We start from the raw sequence: 19,020 nt of genomic DNA on the forward strand, positions 1-19,020 counted from the left end.
CAAAAGAGAAGATGAAAAAGTGTGTGTTGCATACGTGTGTATCCACAAAAGCTAAGGGATTACTGATGATTCTGAATATAAGACGCGCCATGATCGAGTAAAAGAGAAGGTATTAACAGAATCAATATTGTGCGATATTACGAGCACATTTATGAGTTCTTTTTGAAATTTCAGGCTAGATCTTTAAGAGCGCGCCCTGGTGACATACAAAGTGATCAAGTTTATTGTATAGAAAAATCCCCCAACATTCAAAAAACAAAAGTCTCGAGGTTACATCATATATCAGATATAATCACTTGTGTGGGAGTCTCAAACTCGACATGCATGAAAGGTTGGCGGCTGTTGGTAATGGAATAGCGCGCCAGAAAAGTTTATGGGTTGCTATTTAGAAACTTTTAACAGTGCATGCATAACGATGATATAAGAGTCAGAGAAATATCATCAGCTTCCCAAGTAAAATACCAAAAAATAGTGAAAACAAAGTGATGTACAGGCGATGATGGTGTTAGCTTTTCCTGACATTATGTTTCACGCAAAGTCGCAAACAATAAGAAAATATATCTGGCACTTTTTGTGACCCAGCATATGCAGCTACTATGTTGGGGTTTGCTAGTTACAAAACACCTCTCATGCACCAGGTGAGTGAGAAAGCCTCGAAACCATGAGGGCGCGCCTTGTCCTTTTGTTTGTAATGAATATTTGAAAACTAGTCTCAAGAATATGTGGATGTGACACAAGTCAGGCTAGTCAAGAAATTCTCGAGGAAGGTGATAGCTCTTAATAAAATAATTAAGGGCGCGCCGTAATATAAAAAATGCAAAAATAAAGACTTGATCCTACATGATCAAGTAAAATATGTGCTGTGATTTTACGGAGAGAAAGTAACAAAGTTCGTATGGACGTAAAGCAAAGGAAAAGTTGTTTAGGACGCGCCCTAATGCCATTTAAAGTGGTACAGGATTTTTCCTTCGACCCACCAACTGTAGAGCCGAGGAATCACTAATAATTCCTTTAAAGTCAAGGCGCGCCATGTTTAAAATAAAAATAATATCTCCCCCTGAAATAGTACAAACGGCGAGCGGGAGGATATATGCAGGGATGAAAAATGATCAGCTTTATAAACGGCGCGTCCAACAGCTGGCAATCCTAACATGTGCATATGGGTCTCTACTGACGCATGCATCTATGTTTTCTAGTTGACCGTGGAAAGTAAATAAATCAAGTTGTGTTTGATTAATAAGTTGTGTGAATAAACACAAGCTTGCGAGAGCCAAGAAAGAAAATTCTTGGGGGAGCTGTATGTGTTTGTGACAATATGGAGGTCGCGCCTACAAAAGTGACTTGCATATATGTATAAATGAAGATTATGAAGTTGGTGATGCGAGGCTGACTGATATTATAAATATCATGCGCATGAAGGTGGTCAAGCTTTTTATTTTATAAGGAAATTCCCTGTGTTGAGAAATACTGGGGAGTATTGGAAGTGTTATACCTCTTGGTGGCTTAAAAAATACTAACACCAATATAAAGGTGGTGAAGTCACGTGCTAGGCGGGGTCCGTTGAGTAAAAGTGATAAACAATCACACATGCCAAGCTCGGTTAAGCACTGAACACACAGGAAATATAAGGTGTGAGTATTATTATTATAATAATACAATCTGGTGGACCAAGTAATTATGGTGGTAGGTGATTTGAATATGTGTGGCATGCCGGGCATGTAACTTTGTCAAATGAGATTGTTATTGGAAAAAGCCATAACCCGGACTCGAGGCTTGAGGATTCAGGCAGCCATTAATTGATTAAAACCTATATAATGGTTATTTGATCAAATATAAAAGTACCCGGGGCGCGCCTGACTATATTATTCTAAGCTGCCGTAAATAATGGAGCACCAAAATATTTTACAGACTCTTTAAAAATTTAAGAGTGTATTCTCTCCTCTTTTTTAGGAGTCGTTACCAAACAAACAAAAAAAAGAAAAAAAAAGGGGACAAAACTTTTATATTATGAAAATTCCCTTGACATCTCCAATATCAAAAGAATTTGGGGAGTACTTGTTATGCCCAAAATTTGACTATGAGTATATATGAAAGGGTACGACCCTCTAAGGGCTTGATCTCAATGAGAGGGTGTAGCCCTCGGAGGTGTGACCTCTATGAAAGGGCGTAGCCCTCGGAGAGCTTGACCTCAATGAGAGGGCGTAGCCCTCGGAGGTGTGACCTCTATGAAAGGGCGTAGCCCTCGGAGAGCTTGACCTCAATGAGAGGGCGTAGCCCTCGGAGGTGTGACCTCTATGAAAGGGCGTAGCCCTCGGAGAGCTTGACCTCAATGAGAGGGCGTAGCCCTCGGAGGTGTGACCTCTATGAAAGGGCGTAGCCCTCGGAGAACTTGACCTCAATGAGAGGGCGTAGCCCTCGGAGGTGTGACCTCTATGAAAGGGCGTAGCCCTCAGAAGGCTCGACCTATGTGATAGGGTGCGCCTTTCACGGGGTGTCCCCGGGGGCGCGACCTCATGTTAAAGAAGGACCTGTCTAATGTGTTGCTGGGATGATCGATGGGACAAGACGGCGAAGGCAAGGGCGCGCCCTCAGGGGCCGCGCCCACAGGTAAACATTGTGTGTGTGAGGATGAGTGAGTCTCGATGACGACCCTTCCGAGGGATACGAAGACCTACCCTTTCGAGGGATATGAAGACTAGTGCCAGGCTCATCTGGAAGTTATCAGGCTCATCTGGTAGTTCCCGGGTTACGACCGGGCGTGATCTATAATCCACAATCCTGCTATCTGCCGGGTTGTCCTCGTGCGGGGGCTTGGGGTGATCACGGTTGTAGAAGGCCCTCAGGGGTGACATGAAGGCCGATCATATGTCTGGGTCCTGTATTCTGGTGAGTTAGCCCTCATTGGGGGACTGAGACGATCGTGTAATTTGGCTCCTCAATGGTCTTACCTCTTAGTGAGAACCTTCGCTAGGGGGTAAGGACGCGTCCCTACACCTCAAGGAAGTGGTCACGGCTCTATCCGATGTCTCCTCCATGCTACGAAAAGTAGCGGTTAGTGTCATCTCTCGTAGTGGAGATGATGCCGTATCCGTGATGTACTTGGACTAGGAGTCTGAGGTAGTTGGCCTCAAGGCTTAATTCTAACTGGAGTAGAACTCTAAGTGATAAGTCACCGGCTCAAGGTTGGTCTTATCCCCAAGAGGCCTAGTCCTGATCAAACTAGGAGTCTTGGTTCAATAGAACTACGTATGGCTTGATCCCCTATAAATATAGGGGTACGTAGGCACATTAGGGGATCATGAGTTGAGAGCACGTGAGACCAACTCAAAACCCTAATCTCAGCCACCCCTAAAACACACAACCACCGCACTCCGGTAGCTTACACCACTGTCACAGATCTTGATTCCGGCCATGAACCTCATCTTTGTTGATTACCAAATTCCTCTATCAACATAATCAAACACGATATACAAAAGCAATCCACATGTATTCAGACACAATATCAATTCGCAAATCAACACATCGACGGAAAATAGTATAGCAATTGAGAATTCATACCCTCGATTCTTGAAGAAGTTTTGATGTGGCAGACATTGATGGATGTCGATCTCAGCGACGATGGGATTTGATGCTTTTTGATTCCTCCTCCGTGATCAGCTACGACTTCAGAGTTATGCAAACGCACGAATTTGATTGAAACAGTGTTTTTATAACATTAGGGATATTTGTCCTGGAGCTAATAGATTTACTATATACTCTCTTGGTCACCAAAAACAAAAAATTACACTAGATTTTGTACCTGTCAAATAGACTAAATTTTTAATAAAATTTATCAATATTTTATCAATTAATAAAATAAAATAAAAACAAATGTTTCCGGAAATAACCTTTATTCTGCCTGAAACTATTGTTTACAATTTTTATAAAGAAAGATTGATTGACTTATAATCTTTGGTCAAAATTGTGCCAAGTATGACGATATTCCGTTACAACTATTATTTACTTAATTAATATTTTATGATGATATTTTTGGATGTAAGAGTAACACTTTTGTAATACAGACTATGTGCATGTCTTTTCTAAAAATAAGGTCAAAGACTTTTTTGGCCAGAACGCATCTGAAAAAATTGTTTTGTTTTTTCTGCCAATCACAAATAATTCAGGCATTATTTGTAGAATCAAAATGCGCTTGATAGTTTTGTTAATCTTATATTATCATATGCTTTTTTTCCTGATTGTCAAGATTTTTATCAATTTTCTGGTTATTGTATTTTCTTTACAGATTTATTCAAATTACTTCATAGAGGATGATAAATTTTTGGCGGACAATATTATACCTTTTTGAATATAAATAAAGTGCTTTGATGATTCAAAAGTTCATGATTACTTTTAATAGTATGTACTAATTATATTTACACATGTAAAGATACCATATGCCAAACAAAAAAATTTGTAAAGCCCGCTCGCGGAGCGCGGGCAAAAAAGACTAGTAATACATAATTCTGGTAAAACTCCTCTCTTCTCATCACCGGTTTTGGAAGAATTATTCATTTAATAAAAAATAATGATCACGATGATACAAGTTTGACGTGAGTTGTCCCCGTGTAGTGGCCTGCATAATGTCTTAGAGCAACTCCAGCAGCTTCCCTATTTGGAGTCTTAAATCAAAATATGAGGAATATGGGAAAATAATCCACTCCAACAGTATCTTAGTGATTCCCTAAATCACTAAGATCCACTAGCCATGAGGAATATGGGAAAATAATCCACTCCAACAGTATCTTAGTGATTCCCTAAATCACTAAGATCTACTAGCCATGCCTTATCTTTAGGTAACCTCTCTCCTCTCCTAAATCTTATTTTATAAGAGCAACTCCAAGGGGCTCTCTAAACAAGCTCCTAAGTCTAAATTTTAGGAGTATATCAAAATTTAGTGCTCCAATGGGCTCCTAAATGTTCTTTAAAAATTTAGGAGCCTACTCTCTCTCCTTTCTTTTAAAGAGCATCTAGTAGCTCTTAACTCAATATTATATTAATTTTCCTTCAATCCTCTCTCTCTTTGAGTTAACTTTTTCCTCTCATTTATATAAAATAAATATAAAATGTGAATAAGGAGTCAAGTATAAAGAGTAGCATTGGAGTTCTCACGTTTTATAGTGTATCAACTTACTAGGAGCCACATTCTATATTATTGTTTAAGGAATGATTTAGGAGCACCATTGGAGATGCTCTAATAAATTTTGAATACAAACATGTTCTCTCTCTTCACCTATTGCAATAATGGTAACTTTTAATAATAAAATAGTATAAGGAATGAATATAAGGAATATTGTTGGAGATGAGAATAACTATTATTATCTTAAGTTACTAGGATCCAATATTTTATATTATATTGGAGATGCTCTTAGGCCATCCAAGAGATACTCATAAAAAAAGATTCTATAAATTCTTTGACGAGGACAACACACTAGAATGCAAATCATCCCAATACTTTTCAATAATAACGCCTCACCAGAATATAGAGTTTGGTCTTCAAGCCTCGACGATAAAATCCACCTATTCTTAAGGGTGTCCCTCCCTCTAGATATAAAGTGACCTTTCCCGTCTTTAGTATCTTCATAAAAATTATTTTCATATTTAACTGTTGAAATATGTCCTCTTCCTCTGATAAAAACGCGTCCTCAGTGGAGGTTTTTTCTGGACTAGACGCCAGATAAGTGGATGCGCCCACTTATCAAACAGCCTCATTCTGACCATGTCTTGTGCAAACATTATATTTCTAGTCTTCAATTGGGCCAGACCCATCAAGCAAGTTCATGTCTTCAATCAAGACGTGTCACGATTGGAGGTCTTTCTCAAGGTGACAGATAAATGACCGCCCACACGTTATAAACAGCCCAATTTTATATATGTCTCGACTCATCATCACAGAAATTTAATTTCTTATTCGGCCTAATGTCAAGTAAGTCCATATTGATTTTTGAGTGTACCAGTTACAAATAATTCAAGAAGTTTTCCCGGCTAGATTATAATTTAGTAAATATTTTACACCTAGATAAAATTGACAAAAATTATCACATTATAAATGTTATTGTAGAAATAAACGACAAGCATGTGATGGTGGGCTATTATTGTTTGTAGTGATTCCTATCAAAAGAAAATTGTTTGTAGTGATGGCCAGGTTAAATGTTCCAAATCCAGAGCCTGTGTGGAAGTGTTGACTAAATAACATTTTTTTTTAAAAGTAAATAACATTTGGGACGAGAAAGCTTGCACTCATGCTTGATATAATTGTTACGGAATGTAATAATAAAATTTTGTTAGCGCCTGCGGATTTTTATGTTAAAAAAAATTTAAAAATAACTTCTTTGAATAGCAACTTTTATTCAAAAACTGCTTTTAGTAAAAATAGGTCCCCGATGTTTTTGGAAAAGCTGAAAATCAGCTTTCGCAAGAAATTATCGTAAATTTGACCATTAAATCTCATTAAAATATTAATTTTTTATATTATAATTCAAAATATGTAAATTGTAAATATCAAAAAAATTATCATTTCATGTACTGGCACAACAATTTCCAACAGCACTCCCAAACTAGCGTAACAATCATAGCGAAGGATTTCTTCGTTTGTAACCTGGGAGATAACCTTAGAAGATAAATGTGCTGATGTACATCATATATTTCCATTAGGGACAACTAATAACATAAAATCAAGAGTAAATTGCACACTGTGTATCTGTAGTTTCAGCTTGGTGCACTTTGTGTACCTCAGTTTTCATATCTAGCAATGTGTGTACCTCAAGTTTGTAGATTCTTGCAAGGTGTGTACTTCCGTTAGTTTGAAGATTAACACCGTTAGAAAGGAGGGGCATCAATGGAATTTGGCAGCAGTTGAAAGGCGGGGCAATGGCTATTCTGTTTGTGTGTTACATGCACACAACATTAATTGCAGCAAAGCTTTGTTTTTTCTTGTTGCCGTGTCTGAATACTGTGAATGCCGTTGCTGGTTGTCCGAACTGCTTGGACAGAAGACATTACAAGACATTACTTTCGTCCGGTGATTTGACCGAATAGTTAAAAATATTATTTTTTATATTTTTTTTTCTAAATAAAAATATTTAATCAAAATTTTAATTCACAAGAAAAATCAATCAAAAATAATATCTTTAACTACCCCGTCAAAACACTTAAAAATGTGTGTCAAAAGTCAAAACGTCAAATAATAAAAACCGGAGGATGTATATTTTTGACAAACTACGGAACATGTGGCAGCTCTAAATTGGTATTCTCTTCCTTTCTATGTCCATTTTGTTCAGAGAATTCTACTACCTTCAGGAGCATATCATATTCCTTTTCACTGTCTGTAAGATCACCATTTTCTTCATGACAATTCCCTGATCTTATTCACAGAAGCCGATTTTTTTTACTTTGAAGCTCTTTGTTCACAGAAAATTATATATATATAATTATTTAAATATATACAAAATTTGTACTTCAAAATATAAATTAAATGTTTATATACAAGTTATAAATATTACTTTTTTGAGTAACGCGGGCATATTATTCAAAAAATATTCATACTTTAAATTCATAATAATAGTTTGGTTAGAAAAAATTAGGTTATGAACATATTAATTATATTATCAAACATATTTTTAATTAAACATTACATATTATAAATATTTAAATTTATGTTTAAATTTTCTATCAACAATTTTAATTTAGAATTCAGTAATATTAAATAATGTTTTTTTAATCTTTATATTTATAAATATAAGTCTAATGAAAAAATTATACTCCCTCCGTCTCTTAATACTTTTCCTGTTTCTGTTTTTCACGTTTGCCAACACACACTTTTGATTGTTAATATCTTCAATTTCGTATTAGTATTAAATATGAAAATTTTACCGTATTAAAGTACTCGTGAATACGAATCAAATAAGATCACTCATGACTATATTTCGTTTTATAGATTACATGTAAAATAGTAATTTGTCTCGTGTCATGAACAGTACCGACATCACAAACAGGAAAAAAAAAAAAGAAACGGAGGGAGTATATAAAATTGTGATATAATCAAAGAAATGAGTACTAAATACTACACTTACAAATTATCTATGTTAATATCTTATAACTAGCATATTCAAAATGAATTTTACGAGAAATTAATAGATAAAGTATGTTGTAAATTTATTCGTATGTTTATTAAATAAAATTATTATTTCTTCTGAAAAAATAATAATTTCATTTAAAAACTTAAAAAAACCATTTTATTTTACATAAATATATAAATATGTATTATAAATTTTGGAGCTCGCAACAAATCATTACCTTCCTCTAGTTGTTGCATGATTTGAGTCCAAAGACTCTGATGCAGTAGAGAAGTGCGAAGAGTAATAAAGAACAAGACTACTGCTGGAAATGTCTGTGCTGCCCTTTGCATACTAACGGTGTTAACTTTAATCTAACGGAAGCACACACTTTGCAAGAATCCGGTAACTTCAGGTACACACTTTGCTAGATATGAAATAACAGGTACACAAAGTGCACAATGGTGAAACTAGAGGTACACGGCTTGCATTTTACTCTAAAATCAAACTCTATATATATAGTTTGACCAACTATAGTTAAAACAATTCATACCAGCAAATGGAACTCAACAATGAACTTCAAGTCATACTTGTGTGTGGCATTGTGGTTTTTGTTAGTGTTGTTGTATGGAGGATCCTCAGTATCCATTCCAAAAGCGACAAGAGCGCTCCCGAAGAGCCTGCTGGGGCATGGCCACTTATCGGTCACCTTCATCTTCTTGCAGCCACCAGCAAGCTATTACATCATTTACTCGGAGACATGGCAGATAAACTTGGACCCGTCTTCGCCTTACGGCTTGGAAGTCACAAAACTCTTGTGATAAGCAGCTGGGAAGTTGCAAGAGAATGCTTTACAGTGCACGACAAAGTCTTCTCCAACCGCCCCACAACTGTAGCCGTGAAGATCATGGGCTATGATGGTTCCATGATTGGGTTCCTTCCTTATGGCTCACAATGGCGTAGTCTACGTAAGCTAGTGATGATTGAGCTTTTATCTAACCGCAGACTTGACAAGCTCAAGCATATTCCGGAATCAGAAGTCAATTTATTTGTCAGGGGGCTTTATGATCTATGGAAAAGTACTAAATTAGGAGAGGGAAGCATGCCTGTAGTGGACCTGACACAGAAATTTAAGTACCTGACGATGAATATAATGGTGAGAATGCTGGCAGGAAAGCATTCTTCTGGAAATGGTGAGAATAAAAATGGAGAATCGGAACATATGCAGAAGGCATTGGGGGATTATTTGCATCTGGTAGCATTCTTTATGGTTTCTGATGCAGTTCCCCTGTTTGGGTGGATAGATTCACTCACAGGATACAAGGGAAAAATGAAGAAGACAACAGCAGTGATGGATAACATACTTGAGGGATGGTTGAAGGAGCATAAACAGAAAAGGAAACTTTCATTGATCAGTGAATCAGAGCAAGACTTTATGCATATTATGTTGTCTATCATGGAATCTGATCCGGACGCCCAGATTACCGATACAACCATAAAGGGCACTTGTCTGGTAAGTATATTTATTCCCTTTATTACTTTACTTCCTGCTCGAGTAGTGCTACATGCACAAAATTGGGTACAAAATTTTGTGCAAAATGATATGGCAATTGAGGTGGGATGTTTTAATTGGTGCTATTAATGCATATACGGGCTCATTCCAATTAAAACTTAAGACATACCCCCTCCGTTTTGAAATATAGGTCATTTGACTTTTTGACACGTATTTTTAAATACTTTGACCGCATGCTTAAAATCATTGTTTTTGAAAAAAAATTTCTTTAAATAATAATATCACATATTTTTATTCAAAAAAAGAATATTTCAAAAATAATGATTTTTAGCATCCGGTCAAAGGACTTAGAAACGCGGGCAAAAAAGTCAAACGACTTATATTTCAAAACAGAGGGAGTACTCATTTTATGAATGTTTTTATATCCACTTTTGTGCATCAACGGTTAGTCAGACTATTAACCAGCCAAAATAAAAAATTTCTCCTTTCAGACTCTTCTCATAGGTGGATATGACACAGCAATGGTCACGCTTACTTGGGCAGTCGCATTGCTACTCAACAACCGCCACGTCCTGAGAAAAGCTGAAGCTGAATTGGAAAGGCACGTCGGAAGAGATCGCTAAATGAATCAGATATGAATAATCTACCTTACTTGCAAGCCATTGTCAAGGAAACATTACGATTATTCCCAGCTGCACCGCTTAGTGTACCCCGTGAAGCCACAGCAGATTGCAATGTGGCAGGCTTCCACATTTCAGCTGGCACACGCTTATTTGTAAACGTCTGGAAGCTGCAACGTGACCCGAGCATCTGGTCCGATCCCCTGGAGTTTCGACCCGAGAGGTTCATTGAAAAGCATGTTGATATTGAAATGTGGGGGCAGAATTTTGAGCTGATGCCGTTTGGATCGGGGAGGAGAGTGTGCCCTGGCAGCACACTGGCTCTCCGAGTTGTGCACTTGACCAGGGCCGGCTCAACAGTGAAGCCAACTAAGCGGTCGCTTAGGGCCCCAAGCCTCAAAGAGGCCCCAATTTTTTTATAATTATATATATATATGTTTAGGTTATAATAGTTTTTTTTTAAACTAGGTTATAATAGTTAAATATTGATTTGTATATATGAAAACATATTTAAAAGAAATATGGATTATTGTATTTTAAAACGAAAATACTAAATAGTCATAATAAAATATTAATAAATATAAATAAGATTAAATAAAAAAAATGAGAATTAGATAAAGAAAATGATTTTGAATTTTTCAGTGATATGTCTAAGTACTTAATAAATTTAATAAACACACTTTTTAAATAAAAAATATATGTTTTTATTTTTCATAACCCTTAAGTTATTATAAATTATGTGATTTCTATCTTTTGTGTAATAATACTTTTCTAAAATTTATTTAGTTAAATGTTATATTAATATACGAAAACTAAAAAAATAAAAAAGAACAATATATAAACTATTTCAAATATAAAAAATAAGTATTACATAAAAAAGTATTAATACAAATAATATATAAATTTATATATGAAATGAAATAAAAATATTTTTATATATGAAAAAAGGGCCTCCACTAAAATCTTGCTTAGGGCCTCATGTTTAGTTGAGCCGGCCCTGCACTTGACACTGGCTCAGTTGCTTCATGGGTTTGAGCTAGGAACTGTTTCGGATTTGCCTGCTGATATGACTGGAGGTCCAGGAGTTACTAGCCCAAAAGTGACACCACTGGATGTTACCTTCAAGCCCCGACTAGCTCCATCTCTCTACGTATGAAGAAGCACTGATTTCACGTGCAGGTCTACATATTTAGTTTATTAATAATAAGCTCCTTTGTGTAGGGGCCGTATCCAGTAAGTAATATTTTAGCTTGTAAGTTTTTGCCATTTACTTGAATGGATTTTTCTTGTTTTAAGGGCATAGGATTTCATATGCTGTCCACTGTAAGTTTGGTACTGTAGTTTCTTATTTCATATATTTGCGCTTTTATGGTAGACGAGAAAGATTTAAGCACCTGTTTGTTTAGAAGAAACTTGCTGCTCGTGCTTTTCTTAAACAGTTTGTATAAATAAATAAGATAAACATTTTTAAGAATTTTTTTTTCCCAGAGGTATCTATTATCTATACTATAATATAATAAGGCAACATAGGTATATTTGGTAGTCGTCCAAAATTTTGGTTTGGTCATTTTCTTTATAACTACAAGTATGCAATAAGTAGAGTTCTATTCCTCTTACATCATTAAACAGTTTCATACTCTTGAAATTACAAACACTTTTGTTATGTATTACGAGATAAAAACTCCACCATTTCTTTTTAAAATATGATTTAAAATTTTGGTTTGGTCATTTTCTTTATAACTACAAGTATGCAATAAGTAGAGTTCTATTCCTCTTACATCATTAAACAGTTTCATACTCTTCAAATTACAAACACTTTGTTATGTATTACGAGATAAAAACTCCACCATTCCTTTTTAAAATATGATTTAATTAGTTAAATTTTCAGGAGTGAATATAATCAGCCAATCAATATAATTTAATAAAATTTTAATTCATTAATACTAAAACACTAATAAAATAATATTAAAATTTAAATTATAAATAATAATATACAATTATATAGTCGCCCGTGCTTTGCACGGGTTTAAGGCTAGTATATATAATACTGCAACAAGAGTTTTCAGTGAGCCATTTTATTCCAACTAAGCAGCCACATCAGATCCACCTCAGCAATCACTTTATCCCGTATAAAAGTACTAACCCTTCCGCTTAAAACCTTTTGAGTTGCTCTGAACTCCAAGAGCGATCCATTTGTGATGATGATCACAATTGAATCTTTCTCCCAATGATTTTTCTATCAGTTTTTATGGAATTCTACTATCCATAGAGAGCAATGCGTCCTGGGATGGATGATGTTGGCATCACACCCATACAATTGGTACGTGTTAAACTACCCAAGACACCATGATTACTTTATTTTATAACTAGGATGAAGATAGTTTTTGTATCTAGCTTATCATGTCTGAAACTTTTGCTTTAAAGTTTGTTATTCAAATATATATGTATTTTTTAGTCTGGGTACAAGAAAAATAGCTTCAATATGTGGAATGTGGGTAATCAGGATAATGTGATACATCTGAAGCAATGTGCTTTGCTATTGATTTTATAGTGAATGGAAGGTTAATCTTTCCTCACTACGAAAATGATCATACGATATCATATGACAAAATAATGAACCCTAGAGTTTGCTTAAGTGGTATTTATGCACTTGAATTTTAGAGGCTGATATTGTGTGGATTGGCTGAGATCTGAAGATTATGTAGGTTGCAACAAGATTTTCAAAATAAAGCTGACTTATCATTCATATATTTTCTTGGTCCTCTTAAATTATGAGTGCTTTTTGTATTTCCCGCTCTTAACATCCCTCCCTTTACTGAATCAGCTTTGTGCTCAATTATCTTATCATAGACTATGATTCCTAAATGATATATTCCAATCAAATATATTAATTATTAAGCAACAGCCAATATGTTGTGTTGGTTATTAAATTATTTTAGGCGTTTATTCTTACAGCTGGTTTGGAGATAGCTTCGGACAATTTATGAGTTTGCTGCCAGCTTGCGTGAACATGAATAATTTACGAAAGTTAAAAATACTGCAATCATAGAGCTAGGGAGATATGAGATTGAGACGTGGTACTTCTCCCCTTTCACACCAGAATACAATGACTCTTTGAAACTGTACTTATGTAAATTTTAAGATCCCTCATTTTTTTGTTGTAAATGTTCTGGTGATGCAGGAAAAACACTTGGAGGAGTCTTACAATCTAGCATGTGTTCTTACACTTCCTCCCTATCAGAGAAAGGATTATGGGAAATTCCTGATTAGGTTTTGTAAGACTTCATACTCTCATAATATGCCATTTTTAAATTCCTAATGTATTGAACTGTAGTGTCGCCAACCTCTTTCCTGTAGAAACGCCCCTTGAAATCTATCAGATACTCATTTAGCATCTCATCCAGTTTCACTTCTGAAAGGTTTTGCTCATCACTCAGCATTTCCGTGGTCCTTTCATAGCCTAGGTTAGTGACCTTATAAATTGCACTCAGGAGGGGCCCTCACCTAAGGTCTACCCAACTGGTGAGGCCTACATCATAATTTGTGACAGGGGATTTGCATTCGCGCAGTCCCCGCAATTATAGTGAAATGATTAGAAAGAAATAAAAAAAAATAGCGAGAAACGATTTGAAAGAATGCGAAACCACATCCCTCTTGTTTTTAAACTGAAATCCCAAGAGAATTAGTGAGTATATTAAAGCTATTTGCTTTGCCACATCGTGAGTGAAGATAGAGGTACAAAGGCTGAGCTTTATAACCACCAAGGCACAGCCTGGAAAAGCATATCTTTTTCGGTCTTTTGGCTAAGATCAAGTGTAGTATCTGTTCTTGTCAGTTCAGATATGTGAATCACTGGTTCACACGATATTAAATTTATTTTTTAAGGGGGGAGTTCAGTACAGTAGCTTGCTCCTGGGTTCTTCGAGTGTCGCCTCAGCTTTGCACTATAGCTTTGGCCTGGCACACCCCACCAAATCAACTTCTTAAATTTTACAATACCTAGTTTAAAATTATTATCGTTACTTTTCTATTGTTGCTCGCAAATACATACCCCAGGAAATGTGCTTTTACAGTACTGGTTTAATATAGATCTTTAATATGTAGGTTAGTTTATACCATTATACGTTTTATGTAAACAAAAGACGAGTGAGTATCTATGGAGAGCCTTTATAATTTAAATTTGCCTTTATAATTTAAATTTACCAATTGATTTATCTTAATTGATTTGAAAGTATAATTATAATCTGTATATCCTTCCTATTCTTTTTTTCCTGGGAGGAAGCCACACAGCTGTATCAAACAAGCCTAGAGAATGTTATGCTATGTTCGGAAGATGGATATCAGAAAAACCTCAACAAGCACTGACTACTTTCTGAGGATACAGGTTGCTTACAACCTATGTTGCAAACAAATATGCTCCAGTGACACAGGCCGTCCATTGTGTAAATAAGGATAAAAAAACTGACTTAGAAATTAGGACTTGTAAAACGTCTTAGACACTATCCTGGCCCGAAAGTAAACAGAGTCCACAAATTACTGAATGATACTATAATTAACGTTTGAAGGGAGCTCTGAAACTAATCAGTGTCATATAATTTGCTGATTTGTCTAAGAGTAAATTATGAGTCTTCATAAGAAACGCGGTCACCTCTATTAACATGAATCATGTTAGATTTACATCAATTGTTGAGATCTATAACCACATGGGAGAACTGAAATCTTTAACATTTCTATGACGAAAGAAGCTAAATTTTTCAGACTGAAAATGTACTATTTGGTATCTTCATAGTTGGCTCTTGATTTAATATAAGTTAGGGATCATATGGATTGAGCTGGTTGATACAGACAGAGACAGTATTCAAAACAAGTAGATACAGAAAAATAGCAATCCTATAATTAGCATATAAACTTTAATCAGATTTCTCTGCATATTGAAAGAACTCATTATAAAGTTTAATTGCCTTTAGTCAGTATGCAGTTATGTTATCTATCTGTAATTTTCCCATGAAGGAACATACATTTGCAATTTTGGGTGAATCAGATAACTGAAAAAATGGAATCAGTGCTTCTATCATTTCTTATGCTCCATATTAATTTGTTTGAATGCATTATTCTGCTAACTCATTGTGTCCGTGACAATCTCATGCCATTTGATCCCTGCTGTCTGAATTAATCCAACAGTTTAACACGACCATTATTTATGCATAATAGGAGCAATGGCTGTATGTTTGTGCGATGATTATGTATATTTGCGAGTGAGAAAGGTATTTATTTATACCAGGTGAAGCCTTTCTAAATACCGAAATTCTCCTGCAAGCTGACTAGATATTTTAGGATGGTTTTACATTATCAGAGGAGTAATACTGAAAAATCGTATCCAATGGCATTGTTATATTGTGTTCTAAAGCAATTAGCAACTATATAGTGCAGATGCATTGTGCCAGTGTCAACAGTCCCTCCTCAAAATCACACTAGCCCCTGACGTAACTCTCTAGAACAGAACTTACTTCCGGAAGTTTTGACAAATACACAACTCTAAACTGAGATAAATTGAGATTGTCGAAAAAAATTTACAAGCAGCTTGTAACTTAACGTATCTTAGGACTATGCTCTATTTTGATGTCATCCTTAACATTGATTGACCAGAATTATGATCTGCTCTAAAAAAATAGTTTAATTACCAGCTTGATCTTATTTACATAATGCAATTGATCTAAATTTCAGGACAATTGGAGTTATAGTCAACGAGCGGGCCTTCAAATGGCTTAGAGAAGAGGCAGATGCAACTCTGCATGGTGCCCAAACCTATAACACCAATTTGATTAGCCATGTCATCAATCAAAATCCCATCCCAAACTGTACATGCTTCTTCCAAAGCATACGACTTTCTGGATGTAGATGATATCATACTGCAACTTCGACAAATAAAGGTACTAAGTTGGATTTTTACTTTCTCTTTGTTTAATAAAAATAGGAGGTCGGGATTAGTTCTAAAGGGAACTGATAAATACTCCATTCATCCCATAGATTCCATATATGAGCCTTTTGTATAAAAGTTGCCCCAAACCAGTCGGTCCTCTCTTTTTTGAATACGTAATTATCAACAATATTCCAAAATTAGCCTTTCCTGTATGCCATTTTCAATGTACTCTTTCCATAAAATATGGGTAGATGTGGAAAAATTATAAAAATTTAAAACTTTTCAATGTAAAAAATTTATAAAATACTATCTAAATTGGGATGAAGAGAGTATTGATCTCGACCAGGCAAGTCCATATTACTTGATATTATACAGGTTGAGCTCCTTAAAACAAAGCAATAGGAAAAATTTCATCACCTCCATTGGAGCATGGTGGTTCATTCTATCATGTAAAGCTTCTAGACCAGACTTGCAAAATTCCCAGATTGGGAATACGGCTCGAGGATTGTGGATTGTCTGACAGTTTAAAATGACCGGTATTATATAGATCATAGAGTTTATTGTCACATGCATCTTATGCATTTAACACTTGTCACCAGCTAAATCAGGTGACTGACATCACATATGAAATCAAATGATCATGTGTTAAAACAGATAAAGCCAAGTTAATATAGATAGTTCTTATTTGGAATTTGCTTGAAATTCTGAATGATTTATTGTTTATCACAGGCTATGATCACTACTTGTCTATGGTATCGGGAATTTGAGATCATCTCCTAGAAGATCTTATTGGAATTATTTGTTAAATTTTTCAATAAATATGTGGATGTGTATTCATTTAATTATGTATTGAAAGAGTGCTCATATTATTATGTCCTTTTATTTCCCTTCACTTTTGACAGCTTCAAATGAAAGTGACGGCTATTTGTGCTGGAGTTTTTTTTGCTAAAATCGCTTATATAATTGTTCTATGTATGTTGTGCCCTGCAGCTAAACAGAACCAACAAAGAAGCTATTACATTCACGAGACCGATGAAATATTAAATGCATGAATGATTAATTTTTCTTCTTTGCTGCATAGTGAACAAAAGCATCTCGGAAATAAAGAGCAAAACTACAATCTTAATACTATTATTGTAGGCCTCTTCACTCTTAAAAAAACAAAATTATTGCATCTAGAGCGTTGCCCGTGCCTCGCACGGGCTTTAAAGCTAGTCAATATACTTATATAAAGGAGAAGCGAGGGGCGTGTAGGTGGCGCCTCTCACATCGCTCTGTTCTATTTTTCTAATTTTCTGGAATTTTTGGATGAAAAATATCAAAAATTAGAACTACCTTTTTTTAGTTTCGGATATATTAGAAGCAGGTTTCAGAATCTGATTTTGTTTCAGATTATTTATGGAATATAATAGCTTGAAAGTTTTAATCTGATTTGATTTTGTTTCAGATTATTAAATTATGGGAAAGACAAATTATTTATGGAATATAGTAGCTTGAAAATTTTAATCTGATTTTGTTCAGATTATTTAATTATGGAAAAGAGTAGCAAACAAGTCTCTCTGCATCTATAAATACCCGTATAGATCGTTGGGTTTTGAATCATCTAAACACAACCTCCTCTCTCAATACCACAAACCTACCTGATAGTTCTCTTACTCGATTTTTAAAGGAGAAGCGAGGAGCGTGTAGGTGGCGCCTCTCACATCGCTTCGTTCTATTTTTCTAATTTTCAATACCCGTATAGATCTTACTCGATTTTTAGAGGAGAAGCGAGGAGCGTGTAGGTGGCGCCTCTCACATCGCTCCGTTCTATTTTTCTAATTTTCTGAAATTTTTGGATGAAAAATATCAAAAATTAGAAATACCTTTCTCTTGCTCGATTTCTAACTTGGAAGTGTCGTTCTTCTGCAACGATAAGTGAAGGCTGTTTATACAATAAAAGTTGTTGCAAGCAAATGTAGTTATAGACCGTTATATTGGAGTCGACAAAACCAAACACGGGAAAAGAATATAGTCTTGACATGATATTGATGGTTGATGTCAATAAATTAATTATTAGTGATGTATGTTTGTTGGTTATTCTTTTATAATATTTGTTTTGTTCATCGGACATGTTTGTTGTTGTTAATGTTTATATTATTTACTTTGTATACATGAAAGAATTATTCATGCATTATCTGTTTGTTCCGTTCAATCAACTTTTGAGATAGTAGTTATATTTAAGTTAGATGTTTTTGTGCACAATCAATCCAAAAAAATTGGAGGAAGGTGACAATGTAAGAACATGATTACTTTTCAAAAAAAAACAAATAAAATTAAGATTCGTCATACTTTAAATTGTTAATTACGTGTATAAATTTATTTTTATTTTTTCACCATGAATTATAGTCCAATTTTGCAATTTTATATGTTAGTATTGGTATTACATCAAGATTTTTATAATATAAATTTATTTTATCCTACAAATATTAACTTTGAAACATTAATATAAAATTATTTTATTCTACAAATATTAATATTGAATCATTAATATAATTTTTATAGATCGCCGCAACGCGCGGCTTCTCAACTAGTTATAATAAAACGAGGGCCATACCCTAGAGTCCCAAACCTTGTACTGCATCAAATATATATATATGTTTGTTTTCATCAACCTAATACGACCTAATTTTAAGTGTCAGATATATATGTTTGTTTCAAATGGAAAGATTCATCTCTTTTATTTGAGATAACTCCCTCCGGCCCAATCAATTCTATACAGTTTCCTTTTTGGATGTCCCATTATTTCTATACATTCTCAAAATAGCAACTTCTTATAATATAAAATACTACTCCACCCACTACATTCTCCCACTATCTCCATTCTATAATAATAAA

At 34.9% G+C, this 19,020-nt stretch overlaps 1 long non-coding RNA gene, 1 other non-coding gene and 1 pseudogene across 2 annotated transcripts; all 3 read left to right on the forward strand.

Moving 5' to 3' along the window:
* The first annotated feature begins 8,613 nt into the window (after positions 1 to 8,613).
* LOC108208178 (xanthotoxin 5-hydroxylase CYP82C4-like) lies at positions 8,614 to 10,687 on the forward strand (annotated as a pseudogene).
* Positions 10,688 to 13,098: 2,411 nt separating this feature from the next.
* LOC135150620 (uncharacterized) lies at positions 13,099 to 17,340 on the forward strand. The gene is made up of 3 exons (XR_010288822.1): positions 13,099 to 13,300; positions 13,405 to 13,498; positions 15,948 to 17,340. It is a non-coding gene; the product is annotated as an uncharacterized LOC135150620 (long non-coding RNA).
* LOC135151023 (U2 spliceosomal RNA) lies at positions 14,006 to 14,194 on the forward strand. Its single transcript, XR_010289473.1, has one exon. It is a non-coding gene; the product is annotated as a U2 spliceosomal RNA (small nuclear RNA).
* Positions 17,341 to 19,020: the final 1,680 nt, after the last annotated feature.

The sequence above is a fragment of the Daucus carota genome, chromosome 2, assembly GCF_001625215.2.
Source record: "Daucus carota subsp. sativus chromosome 2, DH1 v3.0, whole genome shotgun sequence".
Taxonomy (NCBI): Eukaryota; Viridiplantae; Streptophyta; class Magnoliopsida; order Apiales; family Apiaceae; genus Daucus; species Daucus carota.